Genomic DNA, 18,415 nt, shown 5'->3' with positions numbered 1-18,415 from the left:
TGGGCTGGGGCTGCAGGGCAGTTTGTGTGTGGAGCTGAGAGTGCCCTGACTGCAACACGGAGAGCAAGGGCAAGGGAAAGGAAAGGTGAAAAGCTGGGCACTTTCCAGGCAGAGTCTCTCAGTTCTCAAGCTTGGCCTGGAGAATGGAGAAGCTTGACTGCTTTCCCAGAAGCAGGGGTAGCTGTCACGGCAGCCCCACAGCAGAAGACACTGCACGATCACTAGAAACCAGGAAATCATTTTAGGCACGAGCCCACTGAATGTTTGGAACAGAGAGCACAGAAGAGCTTCCTAGGCCATGGCATCTTTGGAAACAAACCCACTGGCCTACCCTTGCGGGTGCCTCCCGTGTCTTTTCCAACTCTCCTTTTCACCCGGCGGGCTTTGCAAAACCATTGCTGTGACTCGGATTCGGCCACAACGCAGAGTACTAACCACTATACGATCACAGCTGCCCATGTGATTGCCTTTCCTCCTCGGGCCATTTGTCCCTCCTGCCTCCTGCCCTCCTGCCTTCTGCCCTCCTGCGGAGCAGCCAGAGCTGTCAGGTGACGGCAGGCTAGCAGGGAGAAGTCAGAAAATGCGAGTCTGTGTCCTTGCAGAGCAGCACCCGAACACCGCAAGCCCTCATGTGCCTCCCTGGGAGAGGGGAGGCAAACTCACACTCTAGATTCACCTTTTCAGAAGTCTCAGTTCTTGGGGATGGCAAAGAACTGGACTGAAGGAAGTTACGGGGCATGTCCAGGGGCTGGCGATGAGGAAAGGACAACTCTGCAAAGAGCGGCCCCGCGTAGCCAGCTGGACAGAGGGTGGTGTAGGGGGGAAGGCAGGTGCATAGCACAGGGGATAGGAACTGCTCCGTGCCCAGCCCTGGCTCTTTCTGCTCAAGTGTCCCCTCCACCACGCACCCTGGGGTGCAGTGTGAGCCTGTGGGCGCACCTCCACAAAGAGCGACGGTCCTTTCCCCACTTGCTCTGCTCCTGCTGCTGGGAGAGGTCCTGGCGAGAGGTTGCAGCTGCAGGAGTGCTGCGCTGGGTGGCGGAGGTGGCTCAGCAGAAGGGAGCTGCTCCTCGCCTGAGCTACGTTGCAGCCATGCCCGGCCCTGGCCGCCATGCACCTCGCTGACCCTGCCCTTCCCTGGCTGACCGGGCTCCAGAGCTTGGCCTCAGACCCGTCTCAGCACTTTGGACTTGGCTGGCAACCACTGCTCTGTGCCTGGCCCTCGTTCCTGACACTCAACCAGCTCTCCCTTCTTGCTCGGGTGCTGAGGGCCTGTGCCCTGCCAGGGAGGTCCCTGCCTCACTGGCCTTGCTATGTCCCTCGCAGCCTGCTTGCCTGCCCTCGGAAAGCAGCCCGCTCCCACTGCTGGCTGCCACCTGCAGCAAGAGCGTGCTCACGCTTCGCACTGTGCTGCAAGGACAGCCGGAAGGGGCATCGGTCCCCTGGCGAGAGGCAATCCAGACTTCCCCCAGCCCAACCCATGCACCAGGACAGGAGTGTTGCAGTCTGGTGGGTATAGGTGAGTGGTGCAAGGAGCTGGATTTTGGCTCCGGTTTCTTGGAGAGGTGGGTTTGAAGCCCGTGCTGTCGGGTTTTGTTGTCTCAGGCTGCTGTGATTTGTGCCCAGCTGTGATTTTCTGCTCAGGGACTTTCCAGGTGCAAACCTGTGTCCAGCAGTGACCAGCCTCCCCGCCGACCGCCACCTTGCACTCCCTGGGCCTTCCCGCTGCAGGGTGCCTGCTGCCCAGAGGCTCTGGTTGAGGGCCTCGTTCTCAGAAAGAAGGAGGAATGCCTGCAGAGTTGCCTGGGAAGGCTCGGGCTGCCACGGCAATTTGTCTTCCTGACCGGCTGTGGGGGGCTGTGGTTGGAGGGGTTGGTCCCCTGCAGGGCAGGGCTGGTGCCCACCGGTGGGTGCACAGGCAGGCTGGGCCTCTCCTCCCTGGTGGTCTAGTGGTCAGGATTCGGCACTCTCACTGCCGCGGCCTGGGTTCGATTCCCAGCCAGGGAAAGGCTTAGGGTTAGGGCTAACCCTATTGCCACAGCAAGCGAGGCCTTTCACCTGGGGGGCAGCGTGGAAGGAAGGGGACCCTATCAGACGCACAGGAGCTCTGAGCAGGCACGAGGAACAGGGCGTTTCCTCTGTTGCAACAACAGCCATCCTGGGCTTGCCTGTGCAGCCAGCTCCAGGGCAGCCCTGTCTTCTGCCAAATCCCCTTGCAGAATACCCTTTCCTTAGGGCTCCTGGGAGGCGCTGGGTGACAGAGAAAAGGTCTCTGGGTCTGCGGGACGTGACTCACCTGCCGCAGGAGCTGCCTTGTCTTTCAGTCCTAAGATCCCTGCACTACCCAGTCCCACAGAGGCAGGAGCAGGCGACTCTGCAGTGAAGCTTTGCTCTGCACATGCCAATGAGAGACCCTTCCCATGCTTCCTGGTGCAGACGGGGCCAGAAGGCCCAGGGAGGAGCTGAAATGGGCTCCTGGGCCCATGGGCAGGGTGTGTGGAGCATTGCTGGTCAGGGCCACTGAGGCCCTCAGGGCCCTGACAGCACCCAGGTGTCGCGTCCTGCTGCTACGCCACAGGGGACTTGCAATAACAACCAGTGCTTAGGCCCTGCTGATAGTCACAGCCTGAGCCAGCCCTTGGTTCTGTTACGTCCTGGACAACTCCGGTCACTTTGAAAGAAGCCCTGGAAACAAGCCCACCTGCCCCCCACACTCAGCCATGGCACAGGTGTTCCTCAGTGCAGCGAGATGTTGGTGCACAAGGGGTGGCGCTTAACGCTCCCAGACCCGATTTTGCATTCGCACGGCCTTTGGCACGGTTTGGAGACGGTCCTGGCGGACTCTTGGACAGTGCCCGGGGGGAAAGGAAGTAGCCGTTGCTGAGAGCACAGCTCACCGAGGCAGCACACAGGTGCAGCAGTTTGAGCCAAAGGAGGCTGTGACCTCTCGCAAGCTCTAACAGGCTCCAGCGAGCTCTGTCAGCCATTCCTGAGCACAGGGCGCTTGGAGCTCTAGTTCCACCTAGAGTCGTGATGAGGGAAGGTCAAGCAGCCGTCCAGCAGGTGCAAGCGAGAGACCTGTACCACAAGCGCTGGGCCCAGTACAAGAAAGACATGGCCATGCCGGAGCGAGTCCAGCAAAAGGCCTCCGAGAGGCTTGAGGGATTGAAGCATCCGTCACACGAGCAGAGGCTGAGAGAGCTGGGATTGTTTAGGCGGGAGACGCAAAGGCCCAGAGGGGCTCTTGTCGGTGTGTCTAAATACGCGATGGGGGGAGTAAAGAAGACGGAGCCAGACTCCAGAGCCCAGGCAGACTCCAGACTCCAGAACCCAGAGAGGCTGTGGTATACCTAACCAGCACCAGCCCTTGCTTTGCCGAGGCTCCTCTTTATTCCTTCCTTCCTTTATCCCTTCCTTCCTTCCTTCAGGGCAGAGCTCAGCACAGCCCCTGCGGCCAGCAATGGCAGCGCAGCGTCCCCATCTGGGGCCACCACACTGGTGAGCTCCCCCTCCCCGCCCCCGCCATGGCTCTCGCTGCGCCACGGCGTGGGGTGGGGGCAGCACCCCAAAACAGCCAGCGCAGCTGCCCTTGGCTGAGGTGGGCAAAGCCTGGCAGGGTCTGGGGGAGGGTGTCGCGGGAGGCCTGGCAGCCTCTTGGTGACGCGGGCTGGGGTCACAGTGGGACATGCCGCATCACAGCCACAGCTCCCCTCCCGCCACGGGGCCCCTCCCTGCACTTCCCTGCGAGGCCTGGGCAAGCCCAGCTTTCGGGTGCTGCTCTCGCCACCGCTCTTCTCTGGAGGAGCTGCTTTGCAGCGCAACGAGAGGGCGAAGGCAGGCCACGCAACACTGCTGGAGCCTGCCTGGGGAAGTGCAAAGGAGGAGGAGGAGAAGTTTCCTCCTCCCCCTCCTGCTACAGGGCCTCATTGAGCGTGAGGGGGCGCAAAGATGGAGAACCTGTGGCCAGACGTGTTCCCAACGCTCAGGAATCTCAGCCGCTACGGTAAGGCTTGCAGGAGGTATTTCCTGACTGCTGTAGAGCATATCAGCTAGGAGAAGAGCTATGGAAAGGCTGGGCTCTGTGGGGCAGGGCTGGACAGGGCTAGTGGGTGCCACGAGAGACCAGTCTGCACGTCCCTTGGTGGCCCAGCGGTGAGTTTGGCAGCCGGGACTCCTGCAGGGGAGACACCTGGGGCTGCCCTGAGCCTGGGCGACTCCTGTGGGCACGGCACCGTCCTCTCACTGGCGTGGAAAGCTAGTCCCCGTTTCCCTAGCGGGCGGGTATGCCTTTCAGGCATGCCCACCTGAAAGGACAGGAGCCTCGCTTAGAAGTGGGCAGAGGTGTCCTCGCAGCTCAGCTCTGCAGCTCCCGCCACGTGGAGCGCCTTGCGTGTTCGGAATTGGGGTGGCGGTATGTTTCGTCTCACCTGCACCGGTCACCTCCTTGGTGAGCAGGGTGCTGAATGGTTGTGCGCTTGCTGACTTGGATTTTTCCCTTGCTTTCCAGAGATTGTTACCATTTGGGACAGCGTCTCTGAATACATTCTAGAGCACTTGGCAGAGAACAAGGTGGGTCTTGTGGCTCGGTCCTCCCCTCCTGAAACGCTGACGGTTTGCCTTGTCCTGACACCCCTGTGCCACGGCGTGCCGTTGCTTCCCTCCCCTGAAAAGAGAAAGAGCACCCCCGCAGGACACTGTCCTGGACAAATGTGCCACAGAGCAGCTTCTCTGGCACCGGCGGTAACAACGGAAGTCCCGATAAAGCAGAAGAGAGTGCTGGGCACTTTCTGGGCCTTCTCCCTTCTCCAGTGCCAGCATGGAAAAACCAAAGCCTGGCCCCTGTTCCAGGGTTGGTCCCTGCCGTTGGAAACCCCTCCGACTGTAGGTAGGGGAGGAATGTTGGCTCTGCTGTTGCTTTCCCAAAGAGATTTGGGGGGCGAGCCGAGGAGCAAGAGGAAAGAAAGGTCTGGAGTGTGTGCTTTCCCTAGTGCCCCATCTTGCCCTTTGCATGCTAGGGGTGGGCAGGGCCCAGGGCAGCATCTCCACGCTCGGGCAAGCCCTCGGTCCGTTTTTCGTCTCCAGGCTGCTTATGCTTGTTCCTTCTCTCCCGCTGCTGCTCTCAGGGTGTCAAGGTATTAGGAGTGGGGATATTCTATGTCCTTAAACACTACGAGTGCTCCGTGAACGGTGAGCTTTCGATTGTTCGGAGACCCATGTTCCGTATATCGGAGGTTGTTGCCAAGGAATACCAGGCCAGGTGCGCTCAAGAAGATGTTCCTGGTAAGAAGACACGTTAAAACCTTTGCCTGCCCTTGCGCCGAGCTTGAGGCGCATGCAAACTGCTCTGAAGACATGACTGAATGCCTCCGGCTGGCCTGAGAACAACTTCAGCTTGTTCAAGCTGCAGAGGCCAGCCAGGAGCAACTGCTCAGAAAGGCTCCCTGGGTGTCCTTTCCTGGTAATATGCCTTCAGCCGGTGTGTGGGAGGGATAGGACGCTGGCCCCAAAAGCGGAGACATTTGCTGACTACGAGGCGGTGGGGGTGGGGGTGGGGGTCGGGGTGGGGGTGCGGGGGGGGTAGAAGAACCCTGTGGGCTGCTGTGCCGTCCTTGCACTTTGCTTCTTCCTTGCGTCTACTGACATGGCATAGGCTTAGCCAGAGGGCACTGGCTGCGGGCACAGTCACAATGGCCTGGCACCACGCACTTTCTCATGGGACCTGCACCCGTCTGCCCTACTTGTCCTGCCCTCCGGTAACGTGGTCCTACCAAATGGTTAGTTTCCCTTTTTTATTCCTGCACTGGCAAAATCACTGCTGCCCCCTGAGCACCTCAGTTTGCAGGCTGCTCTGACTCTTCCCGGAAGGGACTCCATAAACCGCTCCTAGGCGCTGTAGCAGAGGATTCAAGAGCCTGCTCTGAGGCAGCGCTGTCTTGCCAGAAAGTGTTGTCACCTTGTGATTGGAGCCCGCTGCCCTGCTGCAGAGGTGACTTTGTTCCTCCTTTGCTGCTGTCTAGGTGACGTAAGAATCGTCCCTCTGAGGTACGAGGATCTATCCGTGTGTGCCCACATGCCTTTTACAACGGTGCAGTGCTGCATACAGGAGACCGTGATGGCGTTCTTTCGGGCCATCTCAAAAAGACAGGCCGTGGACTTTGTCTTCAAGGCCATTGGCATTCTCTCCGTACGAGACCAGGAAGTGACCATGAGATTTTACGATGACTTCCTCCTCACCGTGGATGGCACTGGAAAGCTGCTAGCAGCTCTGCTCGGGGTAAGTCGAGCACTTCCCCGTGCTACGCCTACTTCTTCTGGACACCTGTCAAAGGACGACTGAACTGATCTCTGTTGGCCTGCCAGGACCTTCCCGGCCAGCGGGGCAGCCACGGTCTCCAGCCACGCCAACTCTCTCTAGCGTCCGTCTCTCGTACGCAGTGGTCTGGGCGACAGAGGCGAACGTAGGACGAGCTGCCCCGCGTTAGGCCAAGGCTCTGGCTGGCCCAGCATCCCACTCTCTGTGCTAGAAATGATAATGGCGAGGCTTTTACGGGCTCAAAAGTAGGCAGTTTCTGGGGAAAGAGTCTACGACGCAGGCAGGTATCTGTGGCGCTTCCCCTCGCAGAAAGCCATGGTTGAGTGCTGGGCCGTCTGCACTGACCAGCCCTTCCCAGTGTCCCTGGCGTCCCACTGCCATGAACGGCTCTTTTCTGCCCCAGGCCTGCATTCACGCTCTGCTTGGGATGGTCACCCTGTCCCAGCCTGTCTCCTCATCCCAGCCCAATGCCCTTCCCCAGCTCTCTCGTGTGGCGCTCCCGGTTCTTACCCACTGGGCAAAGGCAAAGCAAGGGCTGGGTCTCTCTCGCTCCTCTTCCATGCTATGGATGCAACCACCCAAATCCTTGGAGAGCCTGTGAGGCTAACACCAGGTCCGAGCCAGGTGTTCTCTTTCCAGGAAGGCTCATAGCAAGCCAACCGGCAAAACCCGGCCCGCAGAGACCCTGGCTAATCGAATGCCTTCTCCTGTGCCTGACTTCTCCACTAACAGAGAAGGCGCGTCCTCGTTGACTGTCTTGACTCTTGCCCTTGCGAAACACCTGGCAGTGAGGTCCCTCAGTCTCAGCTCTGAGCTGTGCATCTTCTGCTTTCCTAGTTGAGGGCTAGCATTTGGAGAGGAAACTTTGTTTCAGGGTGTCCCGGTGGCAGCATCTGCCCTGAGCACAAGAAAGATTTGCTGCCTTTAGGAGCAAGGCAGTCATGTCGCCGGAACGCTCTCACGTACCTCTGTCTCTGTTTCAGGCCCCAGGGACGAGACCCCTGGTGGTTTCAGGAAGAGGAAGTGTGGCTTTTCGCATGGGTCCCGGCAGTGTCTTCGTGTTGCCACAGTACGTTTGTGGAGTAGGTCTCAGCTCCTGCTTGGTGAATAGGAGGAGGGGAGGCGAGATGGTCTCCAGGGGCAGCAAGGAGGCCTGGAGTACACTTTCTCCGCGTTAGGATAGGGAAGCCCTGGCCCAGACTGGTGGGGCCTCTCGTGTGCGCACACGCCGCGGAGGTCTGGCCTGTGCCTCTCCGGTTCCTCAGAATGAGAGTTCTCAAGGATGTTGCGTACTCTGCTTTGGAAAGCTATGGCCTTGGCAGGCCTTCTCAAAGCTCTCTGGCAACGGACTGTGAATGCGAGCGGCAAAGGGAGCGTGGTGCCTTTTCTGCAGCCTGGCGTCTTCTCCTTTCCAGATTTGATTTGACGCTTCCGGCTGAAAAACAAGAGGCGGAATCTCCCTCCCAGGGATCCCTGAAGTGCACTGAAGAAGAAGGGCAGATGGACAGAACAGGTCATGTCACAGCTGACTTGTGAGAGAGAAGGGAGTGTGCATGCGTGCGTGTGTTCATGCGTGTGTTCCCTTTGTCCTCAGCAGTAGGTGGTTGGAGCCCTGGTCAAGATGCGGTGCCTGGGAGAGTAGACTGCCTCTTTGTGCCTCTATTTACCCCTCGCAGCAAATCTCAAGTGACTCTGGATGGCAGGAGGTCTCAGGGTGGCCCAACAGCAACAAATGCAGCTGGTGCCGCTGAAGGGCAGTTTTGCCCCGGGGCGCTGCGCCCTGGTGGATAGCGCAAGCTCCTCTTTCACTTTAGCACTTTAGGACGTTTGGCGGCGAGGTGTCTATGCTGGAGGGGAAGGGAGGGGGGGTCTACCTCTCTGACGGATCCCGGGCACGTGAATGTGGGGAGAAAGATTGCCTGGAGATGACTGTCAACAGGCTGCTAGCGTGTGCCAAGGACGTCCTAGGGAGCAAGACCTCTTGGAGAGCGTGGCTCCAAGGGGATCAGCCTGTTTGATCCGATGCTGGAGCACATCTGCCTGTCCCAAGTGCTCACAAAGACGCTTGCTGAAGAGCCTTCTCCTTTCCTACTTCCAGGGAGTGCTCCCGTTGCGTGCCTCCTCTCTCAAGAAAGGCCTGTGCCACCCGCGTTATCTGGCGCCGGCCGTAAAAAGCAGAAGGGGCGGAAGAGCAAAGGAAGCAAGTCGTCGGCCAGGTGAGGCTCTTGGAGAAAAGGGCTGAGGGTGCCCTTGTGCTCTTGGAGTTCTTCGAAGGGGTTGCTTCTTCCGTACACTCTGTCAGTGTGACATCTGAAGGGCGGCCAACAAGTCTTTGCATGACTTGGTCTTCCTAGATTGACGGCAAGCCTGTCGCAGGTTTCTGCGAGCCTCTGGTGTCAAGCTTCTCTCTGGTGCCTTTCTTGTTTCCAGGACGGAGACTGAGATGTCGCCTGTGAGACCAGCCTCTTCCTCCAGAGGGTCTCGGAAGGCCGCCAAAGGCCGGGAGGCAAAGGACAGAGCGCGTAACAAGCAGACTGAGGGAAAAGGTAATGTCACAGCTGACTGGTGAGAGAGGTGTGTTTGTTTTCCTTTTGGCCTCCGCAGCACGGGGCTGGAGCCAAGCTGAAAAGGCGATGCCTGGCGGAGTAGGCTGCTTCTCTTGTGCCTCTGTTTACTCATCACGGCAGATCTCAGGGGACTCCTCCTGGAAGGGGCTCTCCGGGCAGTCCTGCAGCACCAACTGCAGCAGCTGCCACTGCTGAGGGGCACTTGGCCCTGGGACTCCATGCCCTGGTGTGTCTTGCAAGCTGCTCCTTAGTTGCAGGAGTCTGTCTGTGCAGCAGCATTTAGGAATTTAGGAAGATCCCTCCGCGCTCTGCGCGGGATCAAAATCCTGCCTTGAGCTGCCAGTGGCGGAGGGGGTCTAGCTTTCCCAGGGAAGCAGCGCGCTGGAAAGTGGGGAGGAAGACCACGTGGAGATGAGTGGCGACAGGCTGCGAAGCTGTGCCAAAACGTGGCTTCCTTGTGGAGGCTGGTAATTGCAGGCCTTGTGCTGTGCATCTCCCTAAGCATGTCTTTGGGCTGGATGTGCCAGAAGAGCACGTCTGTGCATGTGAGCGCCTTATAGATGTGCAGGAATCTGTTCCCCTTCTCGTGTGGAACTATGCCCTCCAGCCCGCAGCCGCCCCAAAGGAGAGGGTACCATGAGGTCACCAGCACCTCCCAGCCAAGCCCCGCTTTTTAAGCCTATGGGCTAGAGAAAGCAGGAGAACAGCCACAGTACTCCAGGGCAGACGGGTGCCCTGCAGAAGTGAAGAGCTGGACAGGATTCTGTGTCAGCCAGGGCCTAAGACCTGCTCGGGAGCAGAGCTCCGAGGCAATCGGGCTCTTTGATCCAAAGCTGGAGCACAGCTGCCTGTCCTTCTTGTTCAAACGCTCACAGAGATGCTTGCTGAAGAGTCTCCGCCCTTCCTACTTCCAGGGAGTCCTCCTGCTGAGCGCCTCCTTTCTCGAGAAAGGCTTTCTCCGCCCACGCTATCTGGGGCCAGCTCAAAGGGAGGGAAAGAATGGAAAACCCGGGCAAACAAGCCAGCTGCCAGGTGAGGCTCTTGGAGCAAAGCATGCCGGTGACCGTGTGCTTTTGGCATTCTGGGAAGGAGTTGTTTCCGTCGCACACGCCGTCGGTATGAACTCTGAAAGGTTGTCAACTCGTGTCACAACGACCGATGTCGATGCAAGAGGTGTTGCAGCAGCTGAGAAGTTGCAGCAAAGCTGTTCTGCTTTGCTAGACATTTCAAGGGACCTCATTTGGTTGCAGCGTAGATGAGAGCACTTCCCAGAGGAACGTGAAAGTCAGACCATCCTCCCCCACCAACAGAGAGCGGTGTCCGTTTTCCCTGGTTTTTAGGTTGGATTCAATTCACTAGAAGCCTCCCCTTTTCCCATTTCACCCCAAAACAGAGTCTTTCTGACCACCTCACGGCCTTTAGTGCCCCTAGCAGGAGGCGGCTAGCGGGCTCTGCAGGCTCCGGGCGTGGCAAATGGCACTGGTTTTCTCCTCGTGCCATCCAGAGAGGGCCCACACCTGGGCATCCAGAGCTTTCCTTAGGGCCTGTAGGGCCCTCACTCTTGATGGGATCACAAGGGCTCAAATACACCAAATGCTCCAGCAGCACCGTCTTGTGCTGCAGAGGCTGGCACGCCGCTGCTTGTGAGCACAAGATGGAGAACGGTCTCATCCGGGACTCCGATAACCTCACCCGGCTTGTGTGTTTTCAGCCTGCTGCAAACAGTTCGGGAGAGCTCCTCTCAGGTGGACGAGGACAGCAAGCAGCAAGAACCTCGTCAAGCCAGACCTCGGACTGCAATTCCTGTTTGCAGGCAGCCAAACAGGGCAGAACAGGTAAGCCGAGGAGCGGAGCCGTGGAGGTCTCCAAGTCCGAGTGGTACTGCTGCCCCCCAAAGAGCAGGCCAGGTGGCCATGGTCTTTCAAGCTTGCCTGCCCATGCCTGGCAGGGAGAAGCTGCTGCAAAAAGCCAAAGGGGAGGAGCAGCAATGTGCTGTGGTGGGGGCATGGCTGGGTCACCCCCTCCCTTGAACTTGCGGGGAAGAAGGCCAACCACAGGCGGGGCTGTGTTTGCAAGAGTGTAGCCAGCCGAGTGAAGGACGCCACGAGTCCTCTCTCTTCAGCCCTTGGGAGACCTCACCTGGAGCCAGCCCTAGGTCCAGGGTGGGGCTCGACCATGCAAGAGAGGCTCTGGAATGCTGGAGCAAATCCAGCGGAGGCTCCCAAGCTGGTCAGCGGGCTGGAGAACCTGGTGTCCAAGGGAGAGGTGGAGAGGACTGTGTTTGTTCAGCCCATAGAAGAGAAGGCTCAAGGGTCCATCGCCTTGCTGTCTGCAGCTACCCGGGGGAAAGGCTAGAGGTAACTTAGCCAGCTCTTCTCAGAGGCGCACAGTGACAGGGTGAGAGGCACAAGACGTAGAGTTGCAAAAAGGCAGATTCCGGCTAGCTGTTGGGAGGCGCGTTTCCACCATGAGGGTGGTCAAAGTTTGGAACAGGGCCCAGAGAGGCTGTGGGACTTCTACCCTTGGAGTTATTCAACCCTCAGGTGGACACAGCCCGGGCAGCCTGCTCTAACTGGCCCCGCTTGGAGCGGGGCCTTGGACGAGAGTTCTCCAGAGGTCCCCTCCAACCGACCCCGTTCAGTGGTTCCGTGCTGGGGTCTGACTGGTGGAACCCCACGGGAGCGTTTGATTTCACGGTTGCAGCGCTGAAAAATGGTCATTCCTTGCCCTCATTCACCCTGTCACGAGCGATGTCAGCAAGAGAGAATGGAGCCAGCAAGCAACGGTGGTGAATCCCGGCCAGGGTCCCTGCCTGCGGCAGTGCTTGGCATGGGGGTTTCTGAGGCCAGAGCAGAGCAAGTGTGCGGGAGGACGCACAGGCCCCGCAGTTGCTGGCTTCTCCAGGGCTGAGAGGTGAGAGCGCCTGAGGGAGGTCAGAAGCAGCCTCAAATTTGTCCTCTGGCCCCAATGCAGGCTTGGCGGCATCAGGAAACGCTGCCCGAGCTTCAGCCACACTCACCAGTGCCGTGGCTTGGGAAAGAGGAGAGCGCTGCTGCCTTCCTGCCCCGAGCTGAGGAGAAGAAGAGGAAGCCAGAGAGGCTGCCGCGGCTGCGCAAAGAGTAAGTGCGCGCCAGGCCCAGCCCCGGCCTGGAAAACTGGAGTGGCAGCACCTGTCCGAGGTGTGAGGAAGCCCATCTTGGGAGCCATGGGGCTGGGTATGGCGTCCCCTGATTTCTCCTGGCATGGCAATGACCTGGGCTGGACCCTGGTGCCAGGCAGCCCCAAGCTGCATTGCCACTTGAAGGCTGTGGGTACCACCAGCGGGAGCGTGCGTGCAGGGGCTGGTCGAGGGGAGAGGCAGGAGGGCCTCAGCCAGAAGGGGAGAGGGAACTTTCCCTGCTCTTGCAGGCAGCTTTCTGTACGAGCAAGCCACACCCTGCAACTCTTGGAGACTTACCAAGTGCGTCGGGAAGAGTGGAAGCAGAGGGTAGAGCTGAATCGGCAGCGGAATTCCCAAGAGAAGCACTTCCTCTGGTAAATTTCTCCAGCTGGGGGTGCTGTTTCCCCTTCCCCTGCACTGGCCTTCCCTCCACACCCAGGAGCACCCAAGGGGAGGGGAGGGGAAGGGGGTCCGGTCTTTCCCTGGCACCCCTCGTGGGAGAGCAACAGGCTTTGCAGGCTGTGGCCTGGGAGCAGGCACCCTTCCAGCCCAGGGGCAGGGGTTGGGCACTCAGCGGTGGGCTTTCCCTGTGGGACCAGAAAGTTGTGGCTGCCGACGATGAAAGGATTCCTCCAGCGTTTTGGCTCTCCCTTTTCAAACCGCACGCTCCATCCTTGTCTCCCCAAGGCTCCACACCCGGACACCTTGCCCTGTGGGGATCGAGGCCGGCTTGGTGCAAAGTCCCATCCCCGCCTGACTCCTCCGCAGGCTGATTACCGGCACGTGGCACCTTGTCATGTCCTTGCCTTGGACACTAGGGCCCCTGTCCCGTTCCAGAAAGCATAGAGATGCCAGCAGAAGCAGACCCCAGAAGAACCGCCCTGCCCTAGGCCTGCAGCGTTTCCGTGCCCTTCTCCCTGTGCCTAAAACCAAACGGTTCCTTTTTAATGCCCTAGCACTGGGCAGCAGATGGCTCTGCGGGATCAAAGGGAGAGATACCAGGACTTGCTGGCTGTGCAGAAGACATGTGAACATTGCTGGAAAGTCTGGAAGCGTGGTCCTGAGCCATCTTGCTAGCTGCGGAAGCCTGCCTGGGCCTGAAGAGCGACCAGTCCCAAGGCACTGCAGCTCCAGGGCCAAGTGGAGGCCTGTCAGCGTGGGAGCTCCCTCGGCTGCTGTCAGCGTTGTCTCCATTGCGGCCATGGAGCTCTTAGCAAAGGGGATGTTGAAATCCACCTACAAGGGCCAAAGGAAAAAAAAAGTGGCGTGTACTTGTTCACGGCTGGAGTAACCAGCCTGTGCCTCACAAAGGACAGTGCTGCAGGACAGATGAACAGAAGAGCTGTTAAACCCCCCATGTGCTCCTCCACGGTTTTTGTAGCGCCGTAACAGAATAACGCCCGTACACAGACCGCAGCATAGAGACACGCGTGCCACAGAGCGGGTGTGCAAGCAAACCACTGCCTCACTCATTCTAAGGACAGCGCGCGCGCACACACACGCGCCCCTTTCTTCCTTCATTACCCTCCCTAGGACACGCTCAGAGCTCACACCTCTCACTCCCCAAGACCCTCACGCACAGCCAGGACTGCACCGCCAGAGTGCACATGCACCAGCCCAACACATCCCTGACACTGCACACGCATCCGCACACATGCTCACGCTCTCCACACGCACAGAGACACTGCACAGCGGACACACCCCTCACACAGCATGGTGGCCAGGACACACGTACACCTGATGGGCCCACAGCCCCAGGGGTGCTATAGGAGCTGCAGCCCTTCTCCGGATTGTATGGGGAAAGGCTAAGGGCAGAGGAGGAGCTGCTGTGGGGTAGAGCGGTGCGGCAACCTGGGAGTGCAGATGCCTGGCTTTTCTCTGCAGCTGCAGTGCTCTCCAGCCAGGCAAACCTGGGATGGGCCATGTTTGTCCCTGGGCCTCCGTCGGCCCTTGGCTGCTCCTTGTGGCGGCCCCCCCAGGGCTGTGCTCATGTCCTGGTGGGCGCACGGTGTCCCCACCACCCACCTCCTGCCTGCTGCCTGGAGGTGGACGTGCCTCATTTAGACCTTCCTCCTCTCTTGCCGCATGGCTGCGGTTGGTTTTTTTAGCGCTTTCTTGAATTAGGTTTTCAAAGCAGCACCTAGTAGCTTCTTGTAAACTACAGGCAGCTCACAGCTGCTTGACTGCCCTGTCAGCCTTTTTCAAATCCTGGGCTCCTTGAAGCCTGTCCATGCGCCTCCTCTGACCCGGGAACACAGCATCTCCCTGCCCTTCATCAAACACAGGAAGGGGCTTTGTGGATCCTCCCAGAGGAGCGGGTGATGGCCGTGTCCTTTCGGTCTGTTGCTGGGAGAAGCCTCTTCTTCGGTCGTCTTCCTTGTCCCAGTAACGCCTGATGCTCCAAACACTGCACTCTCCCTGCAAGTGCTGCCTCTTACTAAGCACCTGCTTCACTGGCAGACATTCGGCGTAGTAAAGAGGCAAAGGCTTTGGACCGCCTTGCTGCTGCAGGGACCAACAAATTGCCAAGGAGGTCCAGAAGCTGAGTACTCAGCCAGTACTGTTTTGCCCTGCCTGTGTGCTTAGTTGGCAGCTTTCCCTGGCCATGCAACTCATGAAGTGGTGCTGACCCTGATTTCCAGAAAAGTGCTTGTCAGTTTAAAAGAGAAGAACTGGTTTTCAGTGGGGAGTTGGAAGGGCGACGTTCTGCTGCTTTGGGGGACTGCTCGCTGGCTTTTCTGGTGCGGTGACCCTTCTGTCTCGTCTCGCTCTGAGAGCTCCGTGAGGTCCCTCTTGACCCTCCCTGTGTGGAATAGCTACAAGATGCTGCTGCAGAGACTACTGGACTCTGACAGCCAGGCAGGGGTTAGGCCAGAGCCCAGATGCCCTCGGGAGCAGAGCGCAAAGCCAGAAGCCCGTTGGCTCCCCCACGAGATGTGGTTTGGGACCAGTGTTCCCTGCTGCTGCTCTCCGTGTCCTTCTTGGCTGCCTTAGCCCCTCTCCAGCCTCCACTCCCATTGGCCCAGCATGGCTTTGGCTGCTCTGGGTCTGCCCTTACTCACGGTCCCTGTGGCAGTCGGGTGTCCTTCTTCTGCCTCCCCTCGCCCCCTCCCCCGGCTGCCTTCACTACAGGGGCTTTCTGATGCACTCAATGGCCTCACAGGGCTGCCACAGCAGCGACCGCACTGTCCCAGCCCTGGGTCGCCTGTGGCCTCCCTTTTCCTGCCTCTAGCCAGCTAAACCCTGCCGAGGGGCACTTTGCCCTGGCACTCCGTGCCCTGGTGAATGTTGCAAGCCTGGCACGCAATGGCTGCTCCTTGCTGGACGAGACAAAGAGGAAAGCACTTGAGGTGCCCGGTTAATGCTGAAGAGCCATGGTGATCGCAGGCAACAATGGTTGCTCGTGGGCTCCAGTCCGCCTCTCCAAGCGTGCTCCAGTGGCGCAATGGGCCAGCGCGCAGTACTTATACAGCAGTGCTAAGCGGAGGGATGCTGAGGGTGAGTTCAAGCCTCACCTGGAGCATGGGCTTTTGATCATGCAGTGCCTCCTCTTCCCTTGGGCGGTGCAGCTTCCTAGCAGTGACATCTGTCTCAAGCCAGACATCCTGGGACCTGCCAATACAGACACCTTGGAACACCAGAAGCGCTCGGGGCCGTTCCAGGCTTGACCTGGGCTCTGCCCGCATAGCACTCGGTTTGGGGCCCCGGAGGCAGAGCTGGGCTCTCCTCCCTTCTCTTCCGCAGAGGATCCAGACCTCTTCTCTTCCGCAGAGGATCCAGAGGGTTTCTTTCCCACAGCCAGCTTACAGCTTGGCCGGAACAGGACTTAAGGCTTCCAGCATGGTGGCATAACCTCAGAAAAGTCACACGCTCCCCCTGAAGAAAAAAAAAAGCGACTTCTTTCTCCCAGGGAAGAGCTACTTGTGTTGGGGGTCTCTATGGCGTGGGATGGCAGTTGCGGGTGGGCTGGGGCTGCAGGGCAGTTTGTGTGTGGAGCTGAGAGTGCCCTGACTGCAACACGGAGAGCAAGGGCAAGGGAAAGGAAAGGTGAAAAGCTGGGCACTTTCCAGGCAGACTCTCTCAGTTCTCAAGCTTGGCCTGGAGAATGGAGAAGCTTGACTGCTTTCCCAGAAGCAGGGGTAGCTGTCACGGCAGCCCCACAGCAGAAGACACTGCACGATCACTAGAAACCAGGAAATCATTTTAGGCACGAGCCCACTGAATGTTTGGAACAGAGAGCACAGAAGAGCTTCCTAGGCCATGGCATCTTTGGAAACAAACCCACTGGCCTACCCTTGCGGGTGCCTCCCGTGTCTTTTCCAACTCTCCTTTTCACCCGGCGGGCTTTGCAAAACCATTGCTGTGACTCGGATTCGGCCACAACGCAGAGTACTAACCACTATACGATCACAGCTGCCCATGTGATTGCCTTTCCTCCTCGGGCCATTTGTCCCTCCTGCCTCCTGCCCTCCTGCCTTCTGCCCTCCTGCGGAGCAGCCAGAGCTGTCAGGTGACGGCAGGCTAGCAGGGAGAAGTCAGAAAATGCGAGTCTGTGTCCTTGCAGAGCAGCACCCGAACAGCGCAAGCCCTCATGTGCCTCCCTGGGAGAGGGGAGGCAAACTCACACTCTAGATTCACCTTTTCAGAAGTCTCAGTTCTTGGGGATGGCAAAGAACTGGACTGAAGGAAGTTACGGGGCATGTCCAGGGGCTGGCGATGAGGAAAGGACAACTCTGCAAAGAGCGGCCCCGCGTAGCCAGCTGGACAGAGGGTGGTGTAGGGGGGAAGGCAGGTGCATAGCACAGGGGATAGGAACTGCTCCGTGCCCAGCCCTGGCTCTTTCTGCTCAAGTGTCCCCTCCACCACGCACCCTGGGGTGCAGTGTGAGCCTGTGGGCGCACCTCCACAAAGAGCGACGGTCCTTTCCCCACTTGCTCTGCTCCTGCTGCTGGGAGAGGTCCTGGCGAGAGGTTGCAGCTGCAGGAGTGCTGCGCTGGGTGGCGGAGGTGGCTCAGCAGAAGGGAGCTGCTCCTCGCCTGAGCTACGTTGCAGCCATGCCCGGCCCTGGCCGCCATGCACCTCGCTGACCCTGCCCTTCCCTGGCTGACCGGGCTCCAGAGCTTGGCCTCAGACCCGTCTCAGCACTTTGGACTTGGCTGGCAACCACTGCTCTGTGCCTGGCCCTCGTTCCTGACACTCAACCAGCTCTCCCTTCTTGCTCGGGTGCTGAGGGCCTGTGCCCTGCCAGGGAGGTCCCTGCCTCACTGGCCTTGCTATGTCCCTCGCAGCCTGCTTGCCTGCCCTCGGAAAGCAGCCCGCTCCCACTGCTGGCTGCCACCTGCAGCAAGAGCGTGCTCACGCTTCGCACTGTGCTGCAAGGACAGCCGGAAGGGGCATCGGTCCCCTGGCGAGAGGCAATCCAGACTTCCCCCAGCCCAACCCATGCACCAGGACAGGAGTGTTGCAGTCTGGTGGGTATAGGTGAGTGGTGCAAGGAGCTGGATTTTGGCTCCGGTTTCTTGGAGAGGTGGGTTTGAAGCCCGTGCTGTCGGGTTTTGTTGTCTCAGGCTGCTGTGATTTGTGCCCAGCTGTGATTTTCTGCTCAGGGACTTTCCAGGTGCAAACCTGTGTCCAGCAGTGACCAGCCTCCCCGCCGACCGCCACCTTGCACTCCCTGGGCCTTCCCGCTGCAGGGTGCCTGCTGCCCAGAGGCTCTGGTTGAGGGCCTCGTTCTCAGAAAGAAGGAGGAATGCCTGCAGAGTTGCCTGGGAAGGCTCGGGCTGCCACGGCAATTTGTCTTCCTGACCGGCTGTGGGGGGCTGTGGTTGGAGGGGTTGGTCCCCTGCAGGGCAGGGCTGGTGCCCACCGGTGGGTGCACAGGCAGGCTGGGCCTCTCCTCCCTGGTGGTCTAGTGGTCAGGATTCGGCACTCTCACTGCCGCGGCCTGGGTTCGATTCCCAGCCAGGGAAAGGCTTAGGGTTAGGGCTAACCCTATTGCCACAGCAAGCGAGGCCTTTCACCTGGGGGGCAGCGTGGAAGGAAGGGGACCCTATCAGACGCACAGGAGCTCTGAGCAGGCACGAGGAACAGGGCGTTTCCTCTGTTGCAACAACAGCCATCCTGGGCTTGCCTGTGCAGCCAGCTCCAGGGCAGCCCTGTCTTCTGCCAAATCCCCTTGCAGAATACCCTTTCCTTAGGGCTCCTGGGAGGCGCTGGGTGACAGAGAAAAGGTCTCTGGGTCTGCGGGACGTGACTCACCTGCCGCAGGAGCTGCCTTGTCTTTCAGTCCTAAGATCCCTGCACTACCCAGTCCCACAGAGGCAGGAGCAGGCGACTCTGCAGTGAAGCTTTGCTCTGCACATGCCAATGAGAGAC

At 59.3% G+C, this 18,415-nt stretch overlaps 2 non-coding genes across 2 annotated transcripts; both read left to right on the top strand.

The window, feature by feature from the left end:
* Window positions 1–1,935: 1,935 nt before the first annotated feature.
* TRNAE-CUC (transfer RNA glutamic acid (anticodon CUC)) lies at window positions 1,936–2,007 on the top strand. Its single transcript has one exon. It is a non-coding gene; the product is annotated as a tRNA-Glu (tRNA).
* Window positions 2,008–17,937: 15,930 nt separating this feature from the next.
* On the top strand, window positions 17,938–18,009 carry TRNAE-CUC (transfer RNA glutamic acid (anticodon CUC)). Its single transcript has one exon. It is a non-coding gene; the product is annotated as a tRNA-Glu (tRNA).
* Window positions 18,010–18,415: the final 406 nt, after the last annotated feature.

Source organism: Struthio camelus, chromosome 10 (genome assembly GCF_040807025.1).
Source record: "Struthio camelus isolate bStrCam1 chromosome 10, bStrCam1.hap1, whole genome shotgun sequence".
In the NCBI taxonomy this organism is placed as follows: Eukaryota; Metazoa; Chordata; class Aves; order Struthioniformes; family Struthionidae; genus Struthio; species Struthio camelus.
Note: the sequence above shows the minus strand (reverse complement) of the source record. Positions and strands in the feature narration are given on the sequence as shown.